Source organism: Rousettus aegyptiacus, unplaced genomic scaffold (genome assembly GCF_014176215.1).
Source record: "Rousettus aegyptiacus isolate mRouAeg1 unplaced genomic scaffold, mRouAeg1.p scaffold_m13_p_7, whole genome shotgun sequence".
Taxonomy (NCBI): Eukaryota; Metazoa; Chordata; class Mammalia; order Chiroptera; family Pteropodidae; genus Rousettus; species Rousettus aegyptiacus.
The window spans coordinates 100674798-100699740 of NW_023416310.1; positions in this window are offsets into that span (position 1 = coordinate 100674798).

Here is a 24943-nt window from a genome sequence, read left to right on the forward strand (position 1 = left end):
AGGCTTTGGGAACCTCAAATGACAGCAAAGCTCCTGGTTAAAAGGTTAAAATGCAATTTAAACAAATAATTGCTTAGGGTGAGAAGAGGCCAGAGAGAGTGGTTTTTCTCAGTACATGGACTCGCTATATCCGCAGGACCCTGAGCCCGGCAGCCAAGGACTAATCCCAGCAGGGCCATGTAGGGCCCACAACCCCGATTCCTTGCCATCTGCCAAAAGGTTTCCCTGCTTCCAGATAAATCCTGTCTCTGTGACGCAACACGACCACCCAGCCCTTCACCACTCTGAAACACACATGTGAGGTGCAGAGCCCCCAAACTTGGAGCTCTGCCCTGGGAGCACTGGAAGCAGGCAGGCTGGATGCTTGGCGTCAGAGGCTTCCAGAACCAGGGCCTCATTACTGAGGAACACATGGTCCCCTGTGGACACTCTTTGGAGGCCAAGCAAGGAAGCTAATAATCAGAGGGCTCCATCTTTTAGTTTTACGTTCCTTTTCCCCGAGCCTGCAGTTGCTGTGCAGATTTCAAATGTCAGGAAAGCCCCATGTGGTCTGACTTCTCCTTCCTCATTCCACTCCCCCCTCTACACACACGCACACGCACATGCACACACGCACAAGCATGCACACACACGCACGTACGCACACTCCTGCCTCTGGGCCTGTCAAGCACCCCAGGTAAAGTGTTGGTTAGAAAACCACAGGGTAATTATGAGCTGTGAGATTTGTTCCTCGGTTACAGAAAGGGAAAATAGCTCCTCTTGAGATTCTCGGCACAAACCAGAGAGAATGTTTTGGCTCAGCTCAGGGGAAAAATAGGGGCCGAGGAGAGATCTCATTAGAGGAACAGTGAGGGGAATTCGGAGGAGGCCGGAGTGTTCTGGAAAAAGAAACACCCCTGGACACAAGGTCCTGGGAGTGCGGGAACATTTCCAGTTCTGGTGGGGTAAGTTCTCCCACCACGGTCAATTTCAAGATATCGACATGACGTCACCAAACTTGGAGTTGGAAAGAGACGCACAGTGAGCACACCATTACATAGCATTTCCACTATATAGCTATGTACGTAAATATGGAAATGACCTCAAGAGCACAGGTACAGTAAGATACGGTAAAATGGTTAGGAAGCTGTAAGTTTTGATTATCTACTAACTTTGGACTTAATACAACTTATTTAACTATACGCTATACAATTTAATTTTTAACGATGGCTTCTTCAACAGTCAGTTCTTACAAGATGGGGTGCGACGGCTCCAGCGCCCCACTGTAAGGAAACAGTTCCGGCCCCTCGTGCAAAATAACCCATGCGAAAATGCCTTGGAAATGAAGGTGGTACCTGCACCGAAGCCCTGGAAAGGTCAGAGCAACCCTTCTAAGAAACTTGTACCATGTTTTCCTATTTAGAAGTGAATGTGTTCACATTTCTAACATTAGCTTTTAAAAATAATCTTGTGAAGATGTTAAACCATCCCATGTGATAGATGAGGGAATCAATGCTCGGAGAGGGGAAGCGTGACCACATTCACTCAGCATTTGACTCATGCTAGATCTTTGCTTTTTCTCTTCACCCCCTTCTTCCATGCACACTGGTGCGGGGCAGCCCATCAGCGCTGGCTGAGCTTGGGTTGCAGAGCTCCACCGTCAATGACCACCTAACAGACGTCAGCAGGGAAACAGTGCGAAACTGGGGTGCTCGTGCTGGAGCCCTGGGATCAGCCCTCTAGCTTAAAACATGCAACAGGGGCATTAAGTAAGAGACCACACTCTCAGAGCTCAAGGGCAGTGACAGGTCACCTGACATTTAGAGGCCTCCTTCCTTATCATAAGGAAGAGAAGCACAGCTCTCTATGTCCCATCCCATGTCTCTGCTCTCCTGGTTAAGAGATGTAGAAGTCTCTGGTAAATGGAAAGCAAACAAATTTCAACTCAATTGCTGAACTGTAGCCAAATCCCGAGGCCTCCTGGACACCAAGAGTAATGCAGTACCTGGTTGGCCACCCAAGCTGTGTGTGAGCATTACCCAGCAGCCTCTCGGGGAGCCCCACACAGGCCGCCTCCCCCAAGCCTGGAGTAACTGGCACTAGATTCCAGACAGGATTGGGACCCGTGCTTGAAGCTTGGCCAAGACCCCGAACTCACATGTGACTAGAAACCAGACTCTACAAAATACTTCAGAGCAAGGTGAGCCCCTCTCCCGCCTCTCGGCATCTCCCTGCTTGGCGACTACCCCTCTGGCTTGTGGGCAGGAGACACCCCAATGCCTAGGCCATGTCCCCTCAATCCTATGTCCTTTCAGATTTTCTGGCATGTAGGTTTGGAATCCTTGGGTTTTTTAAACATTACACTTTATGGTCTTTTGCAGTGTAATTTTATTCCTGTCCTGCCATTCAATTTGAATTAAATATCAAACAGATGTGAGTCATTTTTTTTGTTCTTTTTAAAGAAAAAGTTTAATATTAAGGAGCATGCCCTTCTATATGATCAGGAAAGCCATTCGGAGAAATAAGCCCCTTCAAATTAAAAAAGAGTCACATTGGTTAACGTTAAGATGCTTTCAAGTGATACATTTCGAAGTGCTAAGGGAAGGTGTTTTCAGGAAGCTATAAAGCAGCCAGGAGAAAGGAGGAGAAGATATATGGCCCTAGGCTGATGGGGAAATTGGAGCTCAGAGAGGGGGCACCCCCACCTGGGGAGGAAGCTCTGAGCTTGGAGATGAGGTTCACAGATGATGGTGGGGGAGGCCATCTTCCCCAGAGGCCTGGGGTGAGAGGGGAGTCTGCTCTCTGCCGCTTGTGTGGTCAGGGTGGGAAGAGGGTCAGGAAGAGCTCCGTTCTGCTTCGAAACCCAGCCTGACCTGGGTGCCCATTCCTCACCCTTACATGCATGCACCAGCCTGGCACACCTCCCTCCACTCCACTCCCCAGCAGTCCGGGGGTGATCTTGTGTTTTGGGGCACGCCAAATGGCCTAATCCCCTGGTCCCTGCTGCAGGCTCAGGATAGTGGAGACTTTGGCCTTTCTCAGGTCTTGGACACTCCTGAGAATGCAGAGAAAGCCATGGCTCCTCTTTGGACACAGGAACATGCACAAAGTTGCACACAAGCTCAGAGGCCCACGGTCTTTTGACTTCAACCCTCCCCTCTTCCCCACAAGACAGCCATGGCACAGAGCATTTCATCCCCAAGACACGCAGCCAAAGGCCCAAGGCCCTTCTCTCACAGGAAACAGGAACCCACATTCTTGAGCACCCACACACTCAGCACTGTGCAAGGCTTTTACGTGGGCTGGGGGAGCCGGTCAGCCTTCAAAGCCCTCTGGCTTCTTGGCAACACATATGCCTGGAGTTCAGCATTATTGGACCTGCCGCCATTCATGGCTCTGAGCCAGGGTCCTCCAGTACTGGCTCACGCTAAAGTGTTTCCATGTGGTCCTTTGACTCATTGCACCTAAAAGGCAGCTCTCCAACTATAGCCGGCTGACTACAAATGATATTTCCATGTGGCGGGGAAGGGGGCCAGAATGCCTCAATTCCAGCTGATTCTGGACATGCTGGACCCTGAGACAAGGCTCTGCACACCCAAGATTTGTCTCTAGGGATGATGTGCAAACGCCCAGAGACCCTGCTCCAAGGGGAGCATGAGGCCTGCTGATGAGAAACAGATCCAACACTTCCTAGAATTCCACAATCAAAAGAGAAGGTCGAGTGGAGGGATTTAGAGCAAAGAAAAGCCTGGACTTTGGAGTCAGACAGCTGAAGTCTGGATCCTGGCTCTACCACTTAGTAGCTCAGTGACCTTGGGCAAGAAATCGACCTCTCTCGGCCTTGGTTTCTCCCATCTGTAGCTCGGGAATAGTGCCTGTCTCGTAGAGTGTTTGGGAGGATGAAATGGGATGATGCATGTGCAGTGCTTAGCTCAGTGCTTGACCCACAGCATGGACGCAAGGTTTGGAAGTTCTTTTTCTTTGTTTTTCCCTCCAAGGTGACAAGCCCCCTATCCGATGCACTCGTGGGGCCTAGGCGCTAAGAGGGGGGGCAGAGCCAGGTTTGCCCCCAGAAGTAACCACATGAATAACCGCAAGCCTAGCGGGAGATGCAAAGGGAGGGATGTGAGTTACTACTGTCTCAGAATTCCTGTCTGTGGGGAGAGGGAAGGAGCGGAATACAGCAGGAATATCTGTAAGAGGTTTTAGAAGAGGAATTGAAATTCACAAATCATTGCTGCTATCCCGGCCGTTATTTTACCTCCACATCAATTCGATAAGAATGTACTGAGATTCGTTCTGAAAGCCTGAGGGGCAGGGAGGTGCAGTGGAGAAAGGGCGAGGCCTGGTCCCTCCAGGGACTCAGGACCATACCCAGTTTCCGGAGGGGCTCTGAGCTCAGAGTGGCAAGGGCTGGGCTGCTCAGAAGGCCCTTCTAAAAGGAGGGGCATGGAGCCGTTCCTTCAACGATGGAAGTCTGCTGAAGGACAGAGAGACACCCACCCTCTATGCCTTGTTGCCCACCAGGCAGGGGTCAGAGAACAAGCCAGCCTGCTCTCAGGCGTCTCGGGTTAGGCCCCCTCCACCTCCAGCCTACACAGACATGCACAGCAGCCATTCGTTTGCATTTCATTCAGAGCAAGAGGTCTTTTCCAGTGCTACTCAGGTGCCCCGACTTGGGACTCTCAACAGTGATGAAAACATTTCTCTCATCCTGCAGCTGGGGACCGCCATGTGCTGGTCAGCACCCTGAGGACACGCCCACCTCTCCTCAGAGCTCAGTCCCTCTCCTAGTGAGGGCAAGGAGTGTGTTTGGAGTTAGTGCGCTCATGGGCTATGATAGGGGCTTAACCTATTTCCCCCAGGATGCCCAGGACACCCTACCCAATGCCGGAATCTCACTTAGGTGCTCACACTCATTCCGATGACCCTCTTTCTACGTTTCCCCAGGGGCACGGCCCCTCCCATGGGCTTTCCTCCAGCCTTTGGGACCACGTATATCTTGTCCTGGAGCCATGATACGGGTTCTTTTCTTAATAGGAACTTAGATACATTCATACTTATTGCTCTCCTTATTGAATTTAAATATAGAATGACGTAAATATTTTGAAATAAACAATGACTTACATCTCCCTCCAGTCCTCATCAGCATACGCATTTTCCCATGGTTGGAATCAGGATGCATAGACTCGATGTCTCCAGTTATTCCCCAGACATGTCACATTCAGACTTGTGGTGATCATACTGGCTATTCACTGTCACAACAATGACACACCTTAGTCTACAACTAATTGATGAGCATTTTCATCGATTAAAATTTCTTTTTGCGATCTTTAAAGTAATACCCTAAATATTCATACAAATTCTTCCTTTTGAGCAATTCCCTTGGAGATGTTCCCAGGAGCTGAGAGCTGCGAGAAGATTCTCTGTGTGCTTGGCCATCCTCTGTGAGCCCAACGTCTTACGGATGGGGCCTCACTCACCCGTGTGCTGACCCAGTAGTGTTCATTTCCCAGATCCCGTGTTACAGATGAGAGAACTGAGATGGGTGGGGCGGGGGTGAACATTTGCCCAGAGCCACCCTGTATGTCTCCCTGTGCCATTTCTCGGCATGCTCCTCCCCGCCAGGTACACTGTGGGTTAAATAGGAGCCCCGAGTGCCTTATCCCCGGACAATGAATGACTAATGGGTTTGGAAACGCCCAATGGCAGCATGAGAATCTTAAGGGGTGAGGAAAGCTGCTTTTTCAGCCTCTGAAACAAACCCTGCATGCAGATGGCCATCTCAGACCGAGCCCAAGGCCGTCCTTCCCAACCCTTCCAGAGACCCTTTAAGTAAGGGAAGGCAGGCTTTTTGGAACTCTAAGCCCTTCAGAGGATGTGAAAATGGGGGCAGGTCAGCCACAGGAAGTGGCGACTACAACGTGTAAACACCACCTCAGGGTGCTGCTAATATCCCAGGCTGGGCCCTGGTGCCACCGGCTTCCCACTGCAGGCACAGAGGCCGAGGTGGCTCTCGCCAAGTTGCCTATATGCTCTTGTGTCAGTGACAGGCGGTCTGTCATTGGGCTTCTGGTCAACCATTTGTTGTAACTCTGCCCTGTTGAGGCCTGAGTGCCCTGCCCAACATTCTCTAGATGTAAAGCCGCAGCAGCTGCTGGGCCAGAGAGGCCCCAGGCTCACACAGACATCCCTGGCCCTCAATTGTGCCCCTGGGCGAGGTGCATGGGGCTAACCAGAAACACCTGTGTACATGGAATTTCCTGCCCCAGCTCAGGCTTCATTTCCTCCGCCAGTAAAAACCCAAGGCGTGCGAAGGTGAAAGAAACCAGCCAGTCAATCACTCAGACGACGGCCACCAGGGCCGCAGAGACAAGACTTTCTAAATTAAATTTTAATTCCCACCCGATGGCCTGGCTGGGACAGCCATGATTCAAACCGTGCAACTGGCCACCTCAGCCAGGCAGATCCCTGCCCGTCTCCTCGCAGGAATTAACCTTCTCCCTGGGCCAGCGTACAGTGGCATCTGCCTTGGCCAAGTTATGGAATGAGACCCTAAGAATAAAAGGGACCCCCTTTCCCCTCAACCTTCTTGTGCAGCTGCAAGGGCTGCCCAGCTGATTAGCTGCTCACTACCCCAGGCCTTTTGAATTATTAGGTGCTGGAGAGATCAGAGCCCACCAGTGACTTGGGGACATTTACCAAGACAACATCAAAGCCGGGCAGGCCTGGGTCCAAAGTGTAGGATAATGGTCAGAGCCCGAAGGTCTGTGCTCTGTCCTGACCCAGCAGGTTAAGGTGAGGAGAGAGTCATAAAAATGCCTTCATTTTTCCAGAACATTTTTTCCAGAGATTTCTGCTGGTTAGAGGAGGTGGGGCTTAGAGCAAAAAGAAGGGAGGTACTGAGCTGCCCATTTTCTGGTCAAACCAAACTTCTGAGATAATGATTTGCCTGATCATACAGCTGGCTAAGACCGGGTCTTAGACTGGGTCCATCACTGGAGATCAGGTCATGACCCCGGTTCCCCTGTCTCAGCCAGCAATGGGAGGGGCGGGGAGGTGGCTTTGAGGAGGCGACACTGAGGTCACAGAGATCTGGGCTCAAAGCCCAGTTTGTGCCCTTATGCAAGTTAACGTCTCAGTCTCAGTCATGGGGTGCCTAAAATGGGGAATCATGACAGCACCTCTTTATAAGGCTACCATGAGAAATAAACAAGTGTCTCTGTGGTGCGTCCTACTGAGGAATGTGACACCGAGAGGACCAGATGGGGCAACTTTTGCAAGGAAACTTCAATTTCTCTGCCAGTGACATGTCAGTGACAGTCACCATGGGAACATCCTCCCTTCAGGAGAATCAAGAGGTGACGACCCTCGCTTCAGGAAGACCCAGATCCATCTTGGATACCCACGGCCCCACTTCTTGTTCAGCCTTACGTAAGACGCACATGCCCTCTCCCCATCCTGCCTAACTGGTCTTCTCATTGAGGGATTCAAACACAAATAGGGGGATGGAGGGATCAGAACAAATCCTTCCTTCCTAGTCCTGGAGAAGCAACTGGCAGAGGCCAGGCAACCTGGCTGGAGGCCAGGAGCAGCTCCCCAGCAGAAGGACTGTGGAACACTCATCAGGAAGTGGAAAGCATCCCAGGTTTTTAATAGCTGCCATCTGCCATCTTTTTAAAATAGCTTTATGATTTTAAAAATAATGTATGCTCATTATACTATACTACAACTCCATACCATAACATGAGTAAATCTTGCCAACAGCATGGAGCAAAAGAAGCCAGACACAAAAGAGTTCATGCTGCATGATTCCATTTATATAAAATTTTAAAACAGGTAAATGGAATCTATGGTGTTTAAATCAGGAAATAATGGGTCATCCTTTGGGGTGGTAGTGACTGTAAGAGGACACTGGAACTTCTAGAAGGGCTGGTGATGTTCTATTTCTTGATCTGTGTGCTGGTTACACAGGTATATTCACTTAGTGAAAAATCCACTGAGCTGTATACTTACAATTTGTGCACTTTTATGCACGTATATTATATTTGATAATAAATTTCCTCTAAATAAATTGTCGGGTCCACACCAACATTGTGTGTAAAAATAAATAAGTATAAAATATTTATGCTCAGTGTAGAAAATATGCTTTTTTTGTTTTTTACAACAGAAGTAGGAAAGCAGAAACATGTCACTCATCTTACAATCCTGAGGTAATTCTTTAAATGTTTCAGTATATTTTTCCACCTTTTTCCATGTATGATACGTGCATATTTGATACATCTAGCATTATTCTTGAGTGTAAAATTATATGTGCAACTTTTTTCCTTAATATTATATTGTAAGGATTTGTGCACACATTCTTAATGACTCCTGAAAACTCTCCTTAAGACTCTGTAATACACCAACATATGGACATACCATACTTTAACCCGAGTGCTTCTCAGAGTCGATTTTGCCTCTCCCTCAGGGCATTTTGCAATGTTTGGTTGACAACATTTTTGGTTGTCACAACTTTGAAGGAGTGGTGGCCACTGGTATCTGGTGGGTAGAGGCCAAAGATGCCGCTAAACATCCTGTAACGCCCCCTCAACGAGGAATTACCCCACCCCAAATGTCAACACTGCCGAGGCTAATCATATCCTTATTGTTATACATGCAGGCTACTTCCAGCCTTTCCTATTATTAATAAAGCAACAACAGACCTCCTAGAGAAAGCATTCTGTGCATCTCTGATTCTCTCCTTAGCATCAGTCTCTGTGGGCGAGCTCAATGTGAAGGTCACTTTAAAGAGCTTGCTATGTACTGCTAGACTGTCTTCCAAAAACTGGTCTGGGTTTACCCTCACCACCTCCAGCCTTTCCCTTTCCTTCTCTGGTGACAAGCTCTGGCCCCTCAGCCTTTTAGATGCTCGTGACCTCCCACCTCTGAAGATACTTTCCCTTTGCCCAGAAAGACTCCCTCTCTCAGTTGTGAGTTTTCATCAGAGCATCCTGAAAGAGCTATCCACACCTCTCTCTGCTTGCCTTCTCTGCATCCACTGCCCAGGGCAGGGCAGAAGGAATCCCAGCCTCACCACTCCACTGAGCTACTACAGCGCCCCCAAACCAAAAGTCAAGGTTGTTTTTCAATGCTTGACCTGAACTTCAGCTACATCTGCCATAGGCAAGCCCGTCTCAACATTCTTAGAAGGTTGCCGGATACCTCTGTGCCACCACCCCTCAGGGATGGTCACCCCTGGGTTGGACCCCACCCTTTTATCACCCAAGAACACAGAGATGATCCAAGCCCAGTCCATTCTCCTGACCTGTGTTTCCAACTGGAAAAATGCAACTTGGCCCCTCCCCTAAGCCAGGAAACTTGAGCCTTCCCTGTTTCTCCTTCTCTGGGTGATCTTTCTTAAAAAAAAAAAAAAAAAATTACAAATGCAGTATGTAGACTTAATTTGAATTCTAATTCATACGTATCTACCTTGAAGCAAAAGCATTTGGTGGACAACCTGGGAAATTTTAATATAAACTTGGTGTTAGAGGTTGAGAAATTATTGTTAATTATGTGAGGTGTGATAATTAATGGTAGTGTAGTTGCATTAAAAAACAAAAACAAAAAACCCAGCCTTGTTTATAAAGGATATATCCGGAAGTTTTTGCATGGGAATGGTTGGGATGTCTGTATTTGCCTTACAATATTTTAGATAAGAAGAAATACATTATGTAAATTTATAAAAACATTAATAATTATTCAATTTAAGTATAGGTTCATGGAGGTTCAGTATGCTCTCCATTTTCTTCGAAATTTTTTATATATTCAAACCCCTCACGACAAACACAGATCTGACCACATCACTCCCCCCTGGGAATACTGTGGTATTCCCTACTGCCTAGAGAATCCAGTCCAGACTTGTAAATGTGTCATACCAGCCCCAGGGACCCAGATGTCTCCCCTGCTCCAGCCTCCCCTCCCTTCCCTTCTCCCAACCCCTCCTCCACCCCACAAACTGTCTTCTTCACTCTGTGTGGAAAGCAGGGCAACCTAACCCTGTCCTCTTTGCCTGCACAGCCGTACTCATCTTTCAAAAGTCTCTGCAAAGTGCCCTCTTATTTCTGAACGCTTCCTTGAGTCCTTCTATCTTTGACCCCTCAGGCCAAGCCACTGGCTCTGCCTCTACACCCCTGCCCTGCCACTGATCAACTATTTTGCAGTTGCTTATTTTCATTTGTTTTTTACTCTCACTTCCCACCTCACCACCACCCTGGACTGAGCTCCCTGGGGGTACAAACTGTATCTTATTCACTGCCACTTCCCAAGGGATTGGTGTAAGCACAGCACCTTGTCATGATTCAATAAAAATCAGTGAGGAGAACCAGTGCGCTTCCTCCCTTCCTTCTCTTTTCCTTTTGGAGATGACCAGTCTTTACATTTGAGTTAACGGGCTGGACTTTCTTCTATGCTTTACTCTGGATGGGACCTATTAGAACAGTTTAGGGTATTAATTAGGGTGGAAGTAAACCAAGCTCAAAGAACACCCAAGTTGCTAGGCAACAAAAGAACGCAAGTGCACATTCTCATATATCAACCCAAAGATATTTTGTAATTTCTCGGGGTCATTCTCCTTACTAGTAATTTGTTTACTTATCTGTAAGAAAAGACTTACTCAGAAAACACAGTAAATCGTGTCACTCACTGAAAGGATACCGGAAGTGAGATCATGTATCACTGACGGAAGAAGCACAAACCTGACCCTGGTACTGGGACTAGGAGAGAGAAAGAAGACAGCATGACCAACTGCAAGAAGTGGTCAGGACTCGAGGTCACCTCCTGCCTCTGGCCTTTGCTGGACCTAAAAGAAGATTTTGTCTGGGGGATGTAGGCTGGAAAAGGATACAGGACTGGGCTGACAGAAGTGGGCTAATGCCCCAGCAAAGCCTTGGAGCTCAGAGCCACAGGGTGGTTATAATGTCCCTGCTAGTGCTCTGACCCCAAGACCGCCCCATTCAGATGCAGCCTGGGTAGACCAGTGTGCCTATCCAGACTCAGCCAAACTCAGCCAATACACTGAGTGGCCTACCTTCCTTTGCCCCGATCTGCAAAGTTCAAGAGCATCCTGCCTTTAGGACCAGCTCTGAAAAGCAGCAAGCACTTCTCTTTTGTTCTTTTTTTTTTTTTTAATTTTAATTAGTTTCAAGTATACAATACATTGGTTAGACATTTATACAGTTTATAAAACAATCCACCTAATTGCTCCTTCTCTCTGGCTCTCCACCTAACCATTACATCAATGCTAACTGCATTCCCTATGCAGTGTTCCCCATGCCTGTGACCATCTATCAACTACAAATTTGCATGTTTTGAACCCTTCACTTCATTCTCCCAGCCCCCTAAACCCCCTCTCCTCTGTCTGTCACCAAATAGTCCACTGTATTTGTGAACTTTCTGTTTCCTTGTTTTTCGCAAGAGAGGCAGTTAGCATAGTTCATGAATGTCTGCATTCCTGGAGTAGGCCCTTGGATTCTCCACCCTGGACTTACTGACTCACGTCTGGGAGTGGGTCCCAGGAATCTGCATTTCTTCAAGGTCTTCGAATACTTTTTTTTAATTGTGGTAAAATACGTACAACATAAAATGTGCCATTTTAACCATACAACTCAATGGCAGGCATAAATCACCTCTGTTGTGCAATCCTCACCACTATTTATTTCCAGAACTCTCCCATTATCCCAAACAGTTAAGCAATCACTCCCATTTCCCCTAGCCTCTGGTGATCTGTAATCTACTTTCTGTCTCTACGAATTTGCCTGTTCTAGATAGTTGATGTAAGTGGACTTATACGATATGTTTTCTTTTGTGCCTGATTTATTTCTCTTAACATAAATGTTTTCAGGATTCATCCATGTTGTAGCACGTGTCAAAACTTCGTTCCTTCTTATGGCCGAGTATATTCTATTACATGTATGTACCACATTTAGTTTACCCGTTCTTCACTCGATAGACACTTTGGTGGCTTCCACCTCTAGCTATTTTGACTAATTCTACTACGAACATTGGGATATGGATATCTGCTCAAGTCCTTGTTTTCAAATTTTTGCTGTTTATACCTAGAAGTGAAATCGATAGGTCATATGATAATTCTATGTTTAACTTTTTGAGGAGCACCAAAGTGTTTTCCACTAGCTGCACCATTTTACCTATGCACATAAGAACGGTCCATGCCCATCTGGCCAACACTCATTTCCCTGTTTTTGACTATAACCATCCTACTAGGGGTGAAATGACATCTTATTGTGGTTTCTTCAAAGTTGGAGAACTTTGCTGTATGTAAACGACACAGAAAATTCAGAGATATGGACTTAAGGTAAAGGGAAAGGCTTTTTGTCATTTTTCAAAGTGAATTTTCTTTTGCTTCTGCTGCTTCTTCTAACAAACACTAGTTCCTAGTGCTGAGTTCAGTGGTCCACCAAGAGCACCTAAAGTGAATTTAAAGAGTTTGAGTATTGCCCAGGCCTGGTTGAGATCTGAGAAGACTGGGCAGGTGAGCATGACTGAGCTTGGGGCAGAGGTGCAGGGCTGGTGACAACAGTCAGGGGTTCCACTCTCACGAAGCTTTTGCCAGTGGAAAGATCGAGTCCAAGCCTCTCTCCAGGGTCTAATGGTTTTATGAGCTGGCTTCATAGGATAACTTTGCCTTTCAGGGAGCGCTCTAATGAGAATGCACAGTGGGAAAAGTGCTATCTAGCTTTTTTATTTAAAAAAACAAACAAACATGTGGGTCAAGGGTGGGGAGAATAACCTCTCTGCCCTCTCACCAAACAGTGTCTGTGAAACAGCACTCAGTCGCAAGGTGTTAGGCTTTATGTCCATCCTGACGGACATCCAATCAGAGAGGTTTTCTCATATCTCAGGGCTTTAGTCCAGGCTGAGTGAAAATCTCTCTGGAGGCAGGGGATGCCCCTCATGACCCTCCAACACCCTGAGCAAGAAGCTGCTGCCCATTAGCTGTGGCAGTTCTGAGTGTCTGGGAAGGGTTGGGTGGGACCCAGAGCTGACCCCTGGGCCTCCATAGAGGCTACCCTTTCCCGAATTCCAAATCCTGCCAGAAGTAACACTCATTGCTTTAGGTGGAATTTTGCTTCTTTGGCTACACTGGGCCAATTAGCCTAGCAGAAGTCTGTAGGTAGCACCCTCTCAGGGGGACTTGTAGGAGCCACAGTCAAAAGATCAAATAACTTCCTCGTTCTCTCTGTGCAACAGGCCTGGACTCCATCAGAAGGACGTGCCCGGCCGGACAAGACGGAACTTTGGTGCAGACAGCAGGGCAATGAGGCAAGCAATAAAAAGGCCTAATCTCTTAAGGCAACATGAATTGTTGGTGAGAACGTAAGGGGGAAGCAACATTAGCCAAGGATCATTTTCCTCTTGTTATAGATGCCTGCCGACTGCTTGGGGCAGGGGGGAGAAAAAGTGGGAAAAAATCCTGCTAGCGCTGGTGGGCAGCAAGATGTAATTTACAGAACTGGTTTCCCCAAAATTTTTATAGCTAAACTGTCTTAGGGTAATCATTGGTGGCAACCATTGACTGAGTGCTTCTTCTGTGACGGAAATCATAGCTCACCCAACCCTGGGATCCTAACACATTGGCAGTATCATCATCTTGCGTCAGTTAAGGTTCAGTGCAAGAAACAGAAGTTATTCTAGGTATTTTGAACAAAAGAGAATTTTTGTACGGGAAATCAAATTCTTACGAATTATGAGAGGCTGGAGGAACATATACAAGGGGTGAAAACGAGCTATTGAGTATAAGGACTCATTACATAGCTGAGAAATCAGGAAACTGCTATTGCTGCCACCATAGCTACCATCAAACCACCTTCCTCACTCTGAAACTGATGACCGTCTTTCTTTGCTGCCTCTAAACTTAACACAGCCAAGCTTGCTTCAGCAGAGAGGGAGAGGCTTCCCTCAGCTCCACCTTCCAAACTTTCCATGAGAACCATCAACTAGTAGGAGCTACTTCCCATCCAGTATTCTAGCTGCAAAAGAGCCTGCAGAGCTCTCCAGGCTCCCCAAGGAAGGAGGGTGGAATTGAGAATAAGAGTGGCTCACACGCCTATTTTTCAGTTGCATTCAGAGAGGTTAAGTCACTTGTACGAGGTTGCACAGCTAGTGAGCAGTGGAGCCATTGCTTAAGACAAAGTTTGCAGGACTCTGAATCCTGTTCTTACCACTGCTTTCAGGGGAATAAAGGAAAAATGAACTCTACATATTCTAAGAATTCCTGTTAGTCATAATTACATTGGTGGTGGTTATTAGATCTTTAACATTTAAGGGAGGAAGCATCATAGCGCAAATGATGTCCCAGCAACCCAGTACCCTTAGAATATCTTCCCTCATTACCAAGAACACCATCACCCACTTTTATGTGTTGGCTTCTGATATAGTGGTAATGTTTTATTTCATTATGTGAGTGGTAGTCACATGGCTATATTGACTCTTTGAAAATTCATTGAGCTGATTACTCATGGCCTTTTTTTTTTTTTTTTTTTTTTGCATTTCTTTACTTTATGTTAAACTTCAATAAAAGCTTACTTAAAAATAATGTTGGCTGATTCAATTTCCCCCAGGACCAGGAAAATATTCTACATTTCAAATGAAAAGTGTTTTCCTTCTAGTCCTAACAAGCTGAAAAAAAACTATACCCAGTACTGCTTTCAACTCAGGGTTTGAGTAAACTGAGGAATAAAAGAGCCAAGAACATTTGGGGCTCTTTGGCAAAAGCAGAAATATTCCTTTTACTTTTTCTTTAGAAGGTAGAAACACACACACGCGCACGCGCGCGCACACACACACACACACACCTGTGGCAGAGACTTGTTGTTGGGCACGAACTATGTACATATTCCTCCTAGGTGACCCCTAGGCTATACTTCCCAGCCTCTCTTGCAGGCAAGCGCAGCCATATGACTGGATTCTGGTCAATGGAATGTCCAAAGTCTGTACAAGTCATGGACACAAATTCCATGTCTGGCCCATAAACCCTCCCATGTACAACCTTTGATTACATTTTCCTATCCTCTGGCTAATTGGAGAGTTCTCTGAGGGCCTAGAAGAATGTGGAGCCATAAGACAGAAGGAACCGGGGTCCCTGTGTCATCATTTGGAGGAGAGCCATGTAGGAGAGTCACCCGACCAGAAAAACCTATGATGGGACATAGCACAAGCAAGAAATAAACTTTATTGTGTAAAGTATTGAAACACATTGTTTGTTTGTTTCAGAAGTTAGCCTGCCCTGAATAGAGCCATTTTAAAATTAGACAAATCCTACTCTCCAAAGCATTTTAAAAAATCTGAGGAACAGAAACAATTGTAACAGTTTCCCAGGCAAGTTAAGGCAAGAGATCAGGGGTAAAGACCCTTTGTTGTAAGATGTGAGAGCTGGTAGTCCTTTATAAAAAGCTGTTATGTCTCCTCATTTGTTGACAAAGAACTCAGAACAGCAGCATTCTGGGCCCATTTAATGCTGGGGCCAACAGTTCTGTACCACCAGAGGGCAATACTATATAATAGCTGATGCACATAATAACTGAAGCTTTGCGAAAAGGAGAAATGGAGTCAGCATTTATGGAAAGGGTAGGAGACAGGCACCAGGGTTGTGGAAAGGTTCCTGGGTGATAGGATGGAGGACAGCGAGGAAAATGTCTTTGAGATGCATGCTCCTCACCTTCATCTCCCTCGCAATTGTTCTAATGGCTAAGTCTACCTGCGTTTTTCCTACACGTGTAAAAATTCTCCAGCTGAAAGATCCCGCTTCACAAGGAAAGGAAACACTGTGCTTAAAGTACCTTTCACCAAATCATCAAACGTTTAGAGCTGTTAGAAAATGAAGACAATGAGAAAGAGCAGAAATAAAAAGAGGCAGGCAAGAGTACAGAGCCCATTTTGTTCTCTGTTGGGCCTGGGGCCGGCAAGAGTCTATAAGAAAACAGCAGTTTCTCTAGCAATATCCTGTGGTTTCCTATTATAACCTAGGGTTGTGAGTTCTGCTTCCTGGATTGGAGAGCTAACTTTTTTCCAGACCAAGCTTCTAGCAAAAAAATAACTTTAAAAAGACAGAAATGCATATCTTTAAACTGTTTGATAGCATTAAAGAACAACGAAGGATTTCTAGAAGCAAGATCTAGAGGAGGAGACTCTGAACTCTGAGCCCAATCTTTGGCATCCCTTTTCTCCTTGAGATATTTGCCAATTTTGATTTTTTGGTGGAAAAGTTCATCAGAAAGCAGCAGCTGAGAGGCCAAGAAGAATTTTGGCAACTTATTACCAGGTTGCAGGAACGAAAAATTGGAGTCCGAAATCTGCCAGTCAAGAGAGGATATGATGAGCAGCTCAGGTTTTCAGTTGGGATCTCAAAAACCTATAACTTAGAATAAGAGAGTCAGCCCCAATTTCCTAGAAGACGGGCCAGAGGCAAAAGCTTGCACGCTGACGCTTTCCTAGGAAATATGGTGGCAGGGAAACTGGAGTGAGGAGGAAAGGGAGGTGAGGCAGAGCAGAAGGGAGAAGGTATGTCAGAGAGGATCTACTGAACTCTGCAAAATACCAATACTCCTCAAGACTCTCAAGGTCACCAAAACAAAGAAAATCTGATACTTTCGCAGGCCAGAGGAGGATGGGGACATGATGACCAAATATGAAGTGGTAATCTGAAAGACAAAAAAGAACATTAGGTGAAAACAGATGAGATCCAAATAGAATATGGAGTTTAGTTATGTACCAAGTTTGGTCCTTGGTTGTTACAGATGTACCACAGTAATGCAAATTGTTACCAGTAGGGGAAGGTATGTGCAAGGTAGGTACACAGAACTCTCTGTATATCTTCACAACTTTTCTGTAAATCTAAAACTATTATAAAATAAAACGCTTTTTTAAAAAAAGAATAAACAAGTAGGTTAGGCCAAATAAATTTTCACTGTTGAAAATATCAATTATAATATCTAATGAGATTATAATATATATTCAACATTACTTAAAATTAAATCAAACATGTTAAATATTAATAATATAAACATATAATTATATGTGTTTATAATTATATTATTATATAATGTACGTATGATATTATATTATGTACATAATTAAAGCTTACAATTACAATAGCGCAAAAGGCAGGAGGAGGAGGATAAATGGAGCTAAAATGTCTTAAAATCTTTATATTGTGTGGGAAATAGTAAAAATATTCATTTATGTTAGATTTTAATAAGTAAAAAATGCATGTTGTAATCTCTAGGTTTATCACAGTAAATGAACAGGTAACTAACAACTCCTTAAGGGAGGAAAAAAGTTGAATGACAAAAATACAAAAGAAAGTAAGAGAGAAATGAAATATAAAAGAGGTGGGACAAATAGATAATACATAGTAAGTTATGATGGTTAAACCCAAATGTTAGTTATAACATTAAATGTAAATGAAGACAATGCTTTGATGAAAAGTCTAAGAGTAGATTTAAAAACAACAACATCAACCAAATGTCTCTTTAAATACATATTTTAACTATAAGGACACAGAATCATTTTAAAAATAGTGGGAAGAAAAAAGATTCAATTCAAACAGTAAATGATAGCTGGTATAGCTAAGTGGATTTCAAGACAAAGCATTACTGCAGATAAAGAGGCATAATGTATATTAAACGATTAATGCACTGGAAATATATAACAATTTCAAATTTGTATGTACATAACAGAGGCTCGAAGCAGAAAAAGGGAAATTTGACAGAACTAAAAGGAAAAAAGACCTTAATATACTCCTCTCTCAGTAACTATAGAACAAGCAGCAAAAAGCCAGTAAGGATTTAAAAGAATTGAACTGTGCAATAAAAAGTTTGACCTAAGTAACACACAGTGACTACCGCTTCCCAACAGTGAGAGAACAAATACACTTCCTTTTCAAGTGCATGTGAACATTTGCCAAAAAATCAAACATATGTCGAGCCATAAAACAAATTTCAACAAATTTCAAAGAACTGAGATCATACAGAAGATATTCTCTAACCAAAGCTTAACTGGAATTAAACTTGAAATTGGTAACAAAGTTATTAAAAAGTACTCAAATGTTCGGAAATGAAGCAATATACTCCTAAATAAATCATGGGTCAAAGAAGAAATCACAATAAAGAGGAGAAACTAACTGAATAATAATGAAAAGATGTCATACTAAAAACTTATGTGCTATGGGGTGAAACTTTTTGTCTACCCAAAATTCATACATTATAGCCCTAATATACAGTGTGATGATATTTGGAGTGGGGACTTGAGGAGGTAATTAGGTTTAGAAGAGGTAACATGGGCGAAGGCCCCATGATAGGATCAGTGTCCTTGTAATAAGAAGAGGAAGAGACCAGAGTTTCATCTCTCTCCACCATGTGAGGATATAACAAGAAGGTGGCTGTGAGCAGACCAGGAAAAGGGCCTCATCGGAAACTAAATCTGCTGGAACCTTGATCTTGGAATCTTCAGCCTCCAAAACTTTGAGAAATGTGTTTATTGTTTCAGCCGCCCAGTCTATGGAGTTTTCTTATAGCAGTCTGAGCTAATACACTGTAGGATATAGTAAACCTGGACTTAAAGAGACAATTATATCCTGGAATTCCTAAAAAAGAGGAAAGAACATCTAGCTTCAGGAAGTTAGAATCATAACGGCAAATTCGACCCAAGGAGTTCCATTTACAGGTATATGAAGTCGTTTGTGGCAAGGCAATGCTCTCACTAAACAAAACCTAGAAACATCAGAGGACTTATAAAAGTCATATATTCAAAAGCACCAGGATTGCAGCAGCGATGAAAGGATGTAAGATTTTATTGAGGAGAGAACCTTTCATCAAATGACCACAGAATAGACATTCTTTTCAAGAGACATTTATATGGTCAGTTCATTTTCAATAAAAGTGACAAATCAAACCAATAGGGAAAGAGAAGTTCTTTCATCACACATCTAAATGGTGCTAGAACAAATGAATATCCAATGAGATCAAATGAAGGTTTGAATAGGACTTTTCGTTCAAAAGTCTAATATAGATCTCCTTTGGCTTCTATAAATATGCTTGCTGCTGGGCTGTACTTGAAATTGACTAAAGACTCACCTTCCCTTTTGTTTGATTTGTCTAAGCAACAAATGTAACTGTTTGTACCTCCTAGCAACTCCCACGCTTTGTAACACTTTGTAACTGCCAGTAACCCATAGCAACCTCTGCCCTTTGTAACTACCTGCAATTTGTCTGAGGACAAATTAATCAATCAGCCCATGCCAAAAAGGGTCTATATGAGGAATGTTGCAACTGAGCTCCTGGCCCAGAGCTTCAAAGCTCTAGCTCCTCTGGGACCACCAGCATAATAAACCTCTGTTCTCCAACTCTCTGAGTGCTGCTTGGTTTCTTACTTCTCTAGCTGCTCTAATTTTGGATCTTTTCTGCAACAGGTTGAGCTCTCTACCTCATGCTACACACAAAATTTAATTTACCACGTATCATAAACCTAAGTGTAAAAGCTAAAACTATAAATCTATTAAGGAAAGTATCTTTGTGATCTGAGGCTAGGCAAAGATTTCGTAGGTAAAACTAGAAAGATATAACTATAAAAGAAACAAGTGATAAAGTGGAATTTATCAAAAGTAAAAATATGTGTTCATAGGCACCATAAAGAATATAAATAGACAAGCCACAGGCTGGAAGAAAATATTTGCAAGATATGTAACCGAGAAAGAACTTGTATCCAGAATGTATAAAACTCCTAGAATTTAATAACTAAAAGGACAAACGAACTCATAAAAATAAGCAAAAGAGTTGACAGACACTTCACAAAGGATGATATCTGAATGGTCGATAGTAAGTTGGTGAAAAAGTGCTTAATATTATAACACATCAGAAAGGTTGCAAGAGGTAGAGCAACCAAAACCCTTATATTGTGGGTAGGAATATAAAAGGGTACAAAAACTCTTTGGCAATTTCTTATCAAATTAAATGTGCACTTAATTTTGACTCGGCAATTCTAATTCTAGTTATTTAATCCAAGAGATATAAAAATGTTTGTAAACTGATTAGTATGAGAATGCTCATTACACCTTTATTCACAATAGCCAAAAAATTGGAAAAAAACAAAACCCAAATATCCACCAATTGGAGAGTGAATAAACAAAGCAGGATATATTTATATACAATGTAATGCTTTTCAACAATTAAAAAAATGAACGATTAATACCCACAGCAACATGGATCTACCTCCCAAACATTATACTGGGCAACAACAACTGAACACAAAAGAGGCATATTGTATAATTTCATTTTTATGAAGTTCTAAAGCAAAACCAATTTGAGGTAAAATATATCAAAACAATAGTGCTTCTAGGGGTGGAGATTAACTGGGGGGCTCAAGGGAGCTTTCTAAGGTGATGAAAATGTTCTGTATTCTGATAAAGGAGACAATTAAGTGTCCATTTGTCAAGATTGCACAGCTTAAATGTGTGCGATTCCATGTATGTACTTTTTGCCTTAAAATAGAATTGTGAAAAATCATATTATCACCATCAAGGTGAGGAATGGTTGAGAGTATAGAAAATACAAGAATAGCAGCATTTGATCATTGTAGCTAGGTGATGCATACATGGGAATTAATTATACTCTCTACTTTTATAAGTTAGAGTTTTTTCCTAATAAAATTTCTTGTTAATGAGGATGAAATAAAAAAGTTTTAAGACTTCTCTAAGAAAGTAAAAATTGAGAAGCAATTCTCAATTTGTATTAAAAGAAGACCTAATAGTAGTTCTTGTGGGAGTAATAAAAATGATCCACATAGAAATATAGGTATGCAAGGGAGAACAAAAAGCACCAGAAATGGTGAACATGTGGGTAAACATGATATAACTGTACCAAATAACCCTAATGTTGTGGAGCTTAAAAATGTATGTAGAAGTTTCATGAGAATAATATGAAGTTAAGAGACTTAAAAGTTTCTAAGTTAAAATAGTCTAAGGTCTTAGAATTACTAGGAAGATAGGAAAAATAATTTCTTGGTTAAATGTCAAGGACTCATCTTGTAATGTCTATGGTAATTTTTTACAAAAGTAATAGGAAACTAAGATAGTATCTACTGATAATTTTTGCTAAAACTAAAAATTTCATATAATTGCAAAGTGCTGATTTCCCAACTCCAGCTCTCCCTCTATCTTTAGTAGTTACCATTCAAAATTTTAGTAAAGAAAGATAACTTCTCTTATCTTTATAAATGTATATACATTTTATATATATTATAAAGAAGTATATATATATATACATAAATAATATTTTTTGTTCTTAGTATAGACTCAAGAATCCCTCAAATTGTCCCAGATTTGGCCCATGAGAGCCTCTTTAAACTGGGTTCTTCGTTCTTGTGACATGCCCCATCATTTTAGGGGTGTGTGTGTATGTGTCTGTGCGCGTGCGCACATGTGTGTGTGCATGTGTGTGTGTGTGTGTGTGTGTGTACTTCCCTACTGTCCAGCATAACAATATATTCAAGCTCATCTTGTATACTTCCTGGTCCAGCAGTATAATCAGCCATTTTCTAAAGAGCTCTGGCTCCTTTAAATCAGAAATGGTATTAGAAATGAAGATCTGGTGTTAGTTGTGTTCATCGCTACAGGGGTGTCTTTTCTTTTTGGCTCCTTCATCAGACAAAGCTAGGAAATATACACATGTATATATACACATACATACACACGTGCATATCATGTATGTGTGCTCATGTACAGGTATATATACATATATATGCACACACATACACACACACACATATATGCACATGTTTTAGAAATGAGTTTACACAAATACCTCCAATCTCACTTCATCTCCATAGGGCTCTTTCTTGCCTTCCTCCATTCCATATTTATATGTCCCTTCTTTCCACGATGAGAACCCTGGCTCCCAATTACCAACTCATTTACTCATTTTCTAAGACTTAAAATAGATCGATCTGAAATAGTTTTATAACTGATTTTCCTGCACCACTACAAAAAACAAACTCAATAAAAACAGTTCAAGATTTGTTCATAATTCTTCCTCAAATTCCCTTCTCAGCCCAGAAAGAGTATGAATATTGTATTCATACTCTCGCCTGCACCCGCCCCCCCCACCCCTCCCACCTTCAGTAGGATTATGTTATTCATTTGAAATATAATTGGGTTCATCGACTTCAATTTGATTTCAGTTTTAGGAATTTTCTTCCTGTCCATTCTTATAGATGCAATTTCAGGTTTTTGAATATGCAAAACATTAACATGTTTCCAATGGCCAAAAGTATGCAAAATATATATATACATACATACACACACACATATGTATATATACACTCAGAGAAACGCCACTGTCTCCCTTTCTTTCTGTCCTCCATCCCTTATAGGTAACTATCTTGTTTTCTCGTTTTTCCCTCCTGTGTTTCAATTTGTAGAAATGTATGTATGCTTTCTTGTTTTCCCTTCTTTCTTACACATGCTCATTTGCACTTTCCTTTTTTTGCTTAACAATATCTCCTGGAAATCACTCTATAATCAGTTCATAGAGATTTTTATTCATTTTTAGAACACGTAGTACTCATTGTATGTATAAGTTTATACCATCGATTGCCTATGCTTGGATATTTAAGTATTTCCCAATATTTTGCAATCACAAATAATGAAGAAATGAATAATTTTGTGCATATGTATTACCATATCACTGGGGTGCATTTTCAGGGTGAATTCTAAAAGCAGAATTGCTTGGTTGAGGGCAAATACAGAGAGAGGTTTATTAAATAGTGTGATATTCCCCTCCGCAGAACTGTAGCTGTTTGCACTCCAGTAATGCATGAGAGCCTGTTTTCTACAGCTTTGACAACAGAGTGTAGTTTCAAGCTTTTGGACTTCTGCTTGCCTAACAAGTTAGAAATAATATCTAGGTATAGTTTTACTTGTACTTTTTTTGTGAGTGAAGTTGAACATCTGTTCACATTTTAAATATTTTTATATCTTTTTGCTGATCATTCATCTTTCGAGTATTTTTAAATAGATTTTAAAATCTATTTTCCTCAATTTTCAGACTATATGCATATATCGTTTTCAGATTATATATTCTGAAAAAAATATATATCTGCTGTAGACTGAATTATGTTCCCCCAAAATTCATATTGAAATCCTAACCCCTGATCTTATAAGATTAGTGTCCTTATAAGAAGAGATATCAGAGCGCGCTCTCTCTCTCTCTCTCTCTCTCTCTCTCTCTCTCTCTCTTTCCCTTACTCCCCCACTCTAGACACTCTCTCCACACAGGCACAGAGGAAAGCTGATCAGAGACTGAACTGTACTAGAACCTTAATCTTAGTCTTTCTAGCCTCCAGAACTGTGAGAAAATTCTATTATTTAAGCCCCCCAGTCTATGGTATTTTGTTATGGCAGTCTGAACAGATTAAGACAGAGACAATAAGAGACAATAGCTTTTATCTGTGTTACGTTTTGCCAATATTTCCTTCCAGTTTGTCATTTGTCTTTTGACTTTCTTATGGTGTTTTTTTTTTTTTTTCCACGCAAAAGTTTCCTTTTTGTTTTTAACGTAGTCAAGGTAGAAGTATTATAATGACCTTAGCAAATACTTTTGGATATTGTTCTCTGATTCCACACCAAAACTTGACAAGTAGTAGTTTCTTAAATATTAGTAGTTAGGTAGAATATTAAAATTTATCATTGAACTTTTCATACCCTGTGACATTAAATCCATTGGTTTATCTTACACTTTGAATGGATTTTGGTTCACTAAATTATACTATCTTATATACCACTAAGATATATAAGATCTTTCCACATTTTTTTATTACACATAAAAAAATCATATTAAAACTATCACCAATCTCATCAGGAATGTTCTTAATTTAAGTATTGGGAAGTTGTTGAGCTCATGGTAACAGACACAAGCTTTCAAAAATTTAAAAATCTGCTTCATTAAGGACGTTTTTAATACTTAAGTGAAACTAGAACTGTGTGTGTTTTTTACAGTTTCCCCCCCCAGTGCTTTTCTATCATCAGTGCAAATGTCAACATAGCGAATAAGGCCTTGGTATTATTATGAAAGTAGTTTTGACCCACGGACCCCATTAAATGATCTCAGGGACCTCACAGTGTTCTTTGAGTACAACTGCTCTAAAGGTACCCTAAATCCTTCAAACTCTTATTTTCAATTCAGCTCTAAGGTCAGAGAAAAATATATTTTAATCTAGAGATGCTTCTAGGGCTGAAAAAGTGTAAATACAGACCCTTCTTCCTACCTACACCTGGAATGGTTTTCCTTGGCTCCTTTGTTATTCCTCATTAAGAGTAAATATTCACCTGTACTTCTCCCCCACTGAGAGCAGGGCTTTAACTGCTTAGCAAAGACGGGAGGGGTAGGGGATTTTTGAAAAGGAGGGAAAGGGTCAGATGTTGCCGCTGATCAAAGCGAGAGAACTTATCTCTGAAGTGATCAAGCCAGGAAGCGAGGCTCCAACCCGCAGAGAGGACGCATGCTTTTGTTCCCTGGAAAAGAGCACATCTGTTTGTGAGGCAGAGGATGGTGGGGAGGGGTTTCCCGGAGGCTTTCTTTCCTGGGAGCCCCTCTCCTCCTGGCTTGATGTGTGTTGATCAAAAGCTTAGGAACTAACTGGAGACCCACTCCCTGCCCTTCCACAAACAAGGTCAGGCTAAACCAAGGGACACGGTGACACCCCACTGTTTGACTCTCAGATCATCAAAGGTCTCTGAGACTTCTCAGGGTGGAGCCAAGAGGTCCTGGAGAAATGCAGGAATGCTCAGGCCTGTCCTGCCCAGGGGCTGTGACTTCTCCAGAGGGCCAGAGGGCTGGAGGGCCGTGTGACTACCTGTGGTAAAGTTTTTTAAACTTTGAGCCAGCAGTTTCACTTCTAAGAACTTATCCTCAGT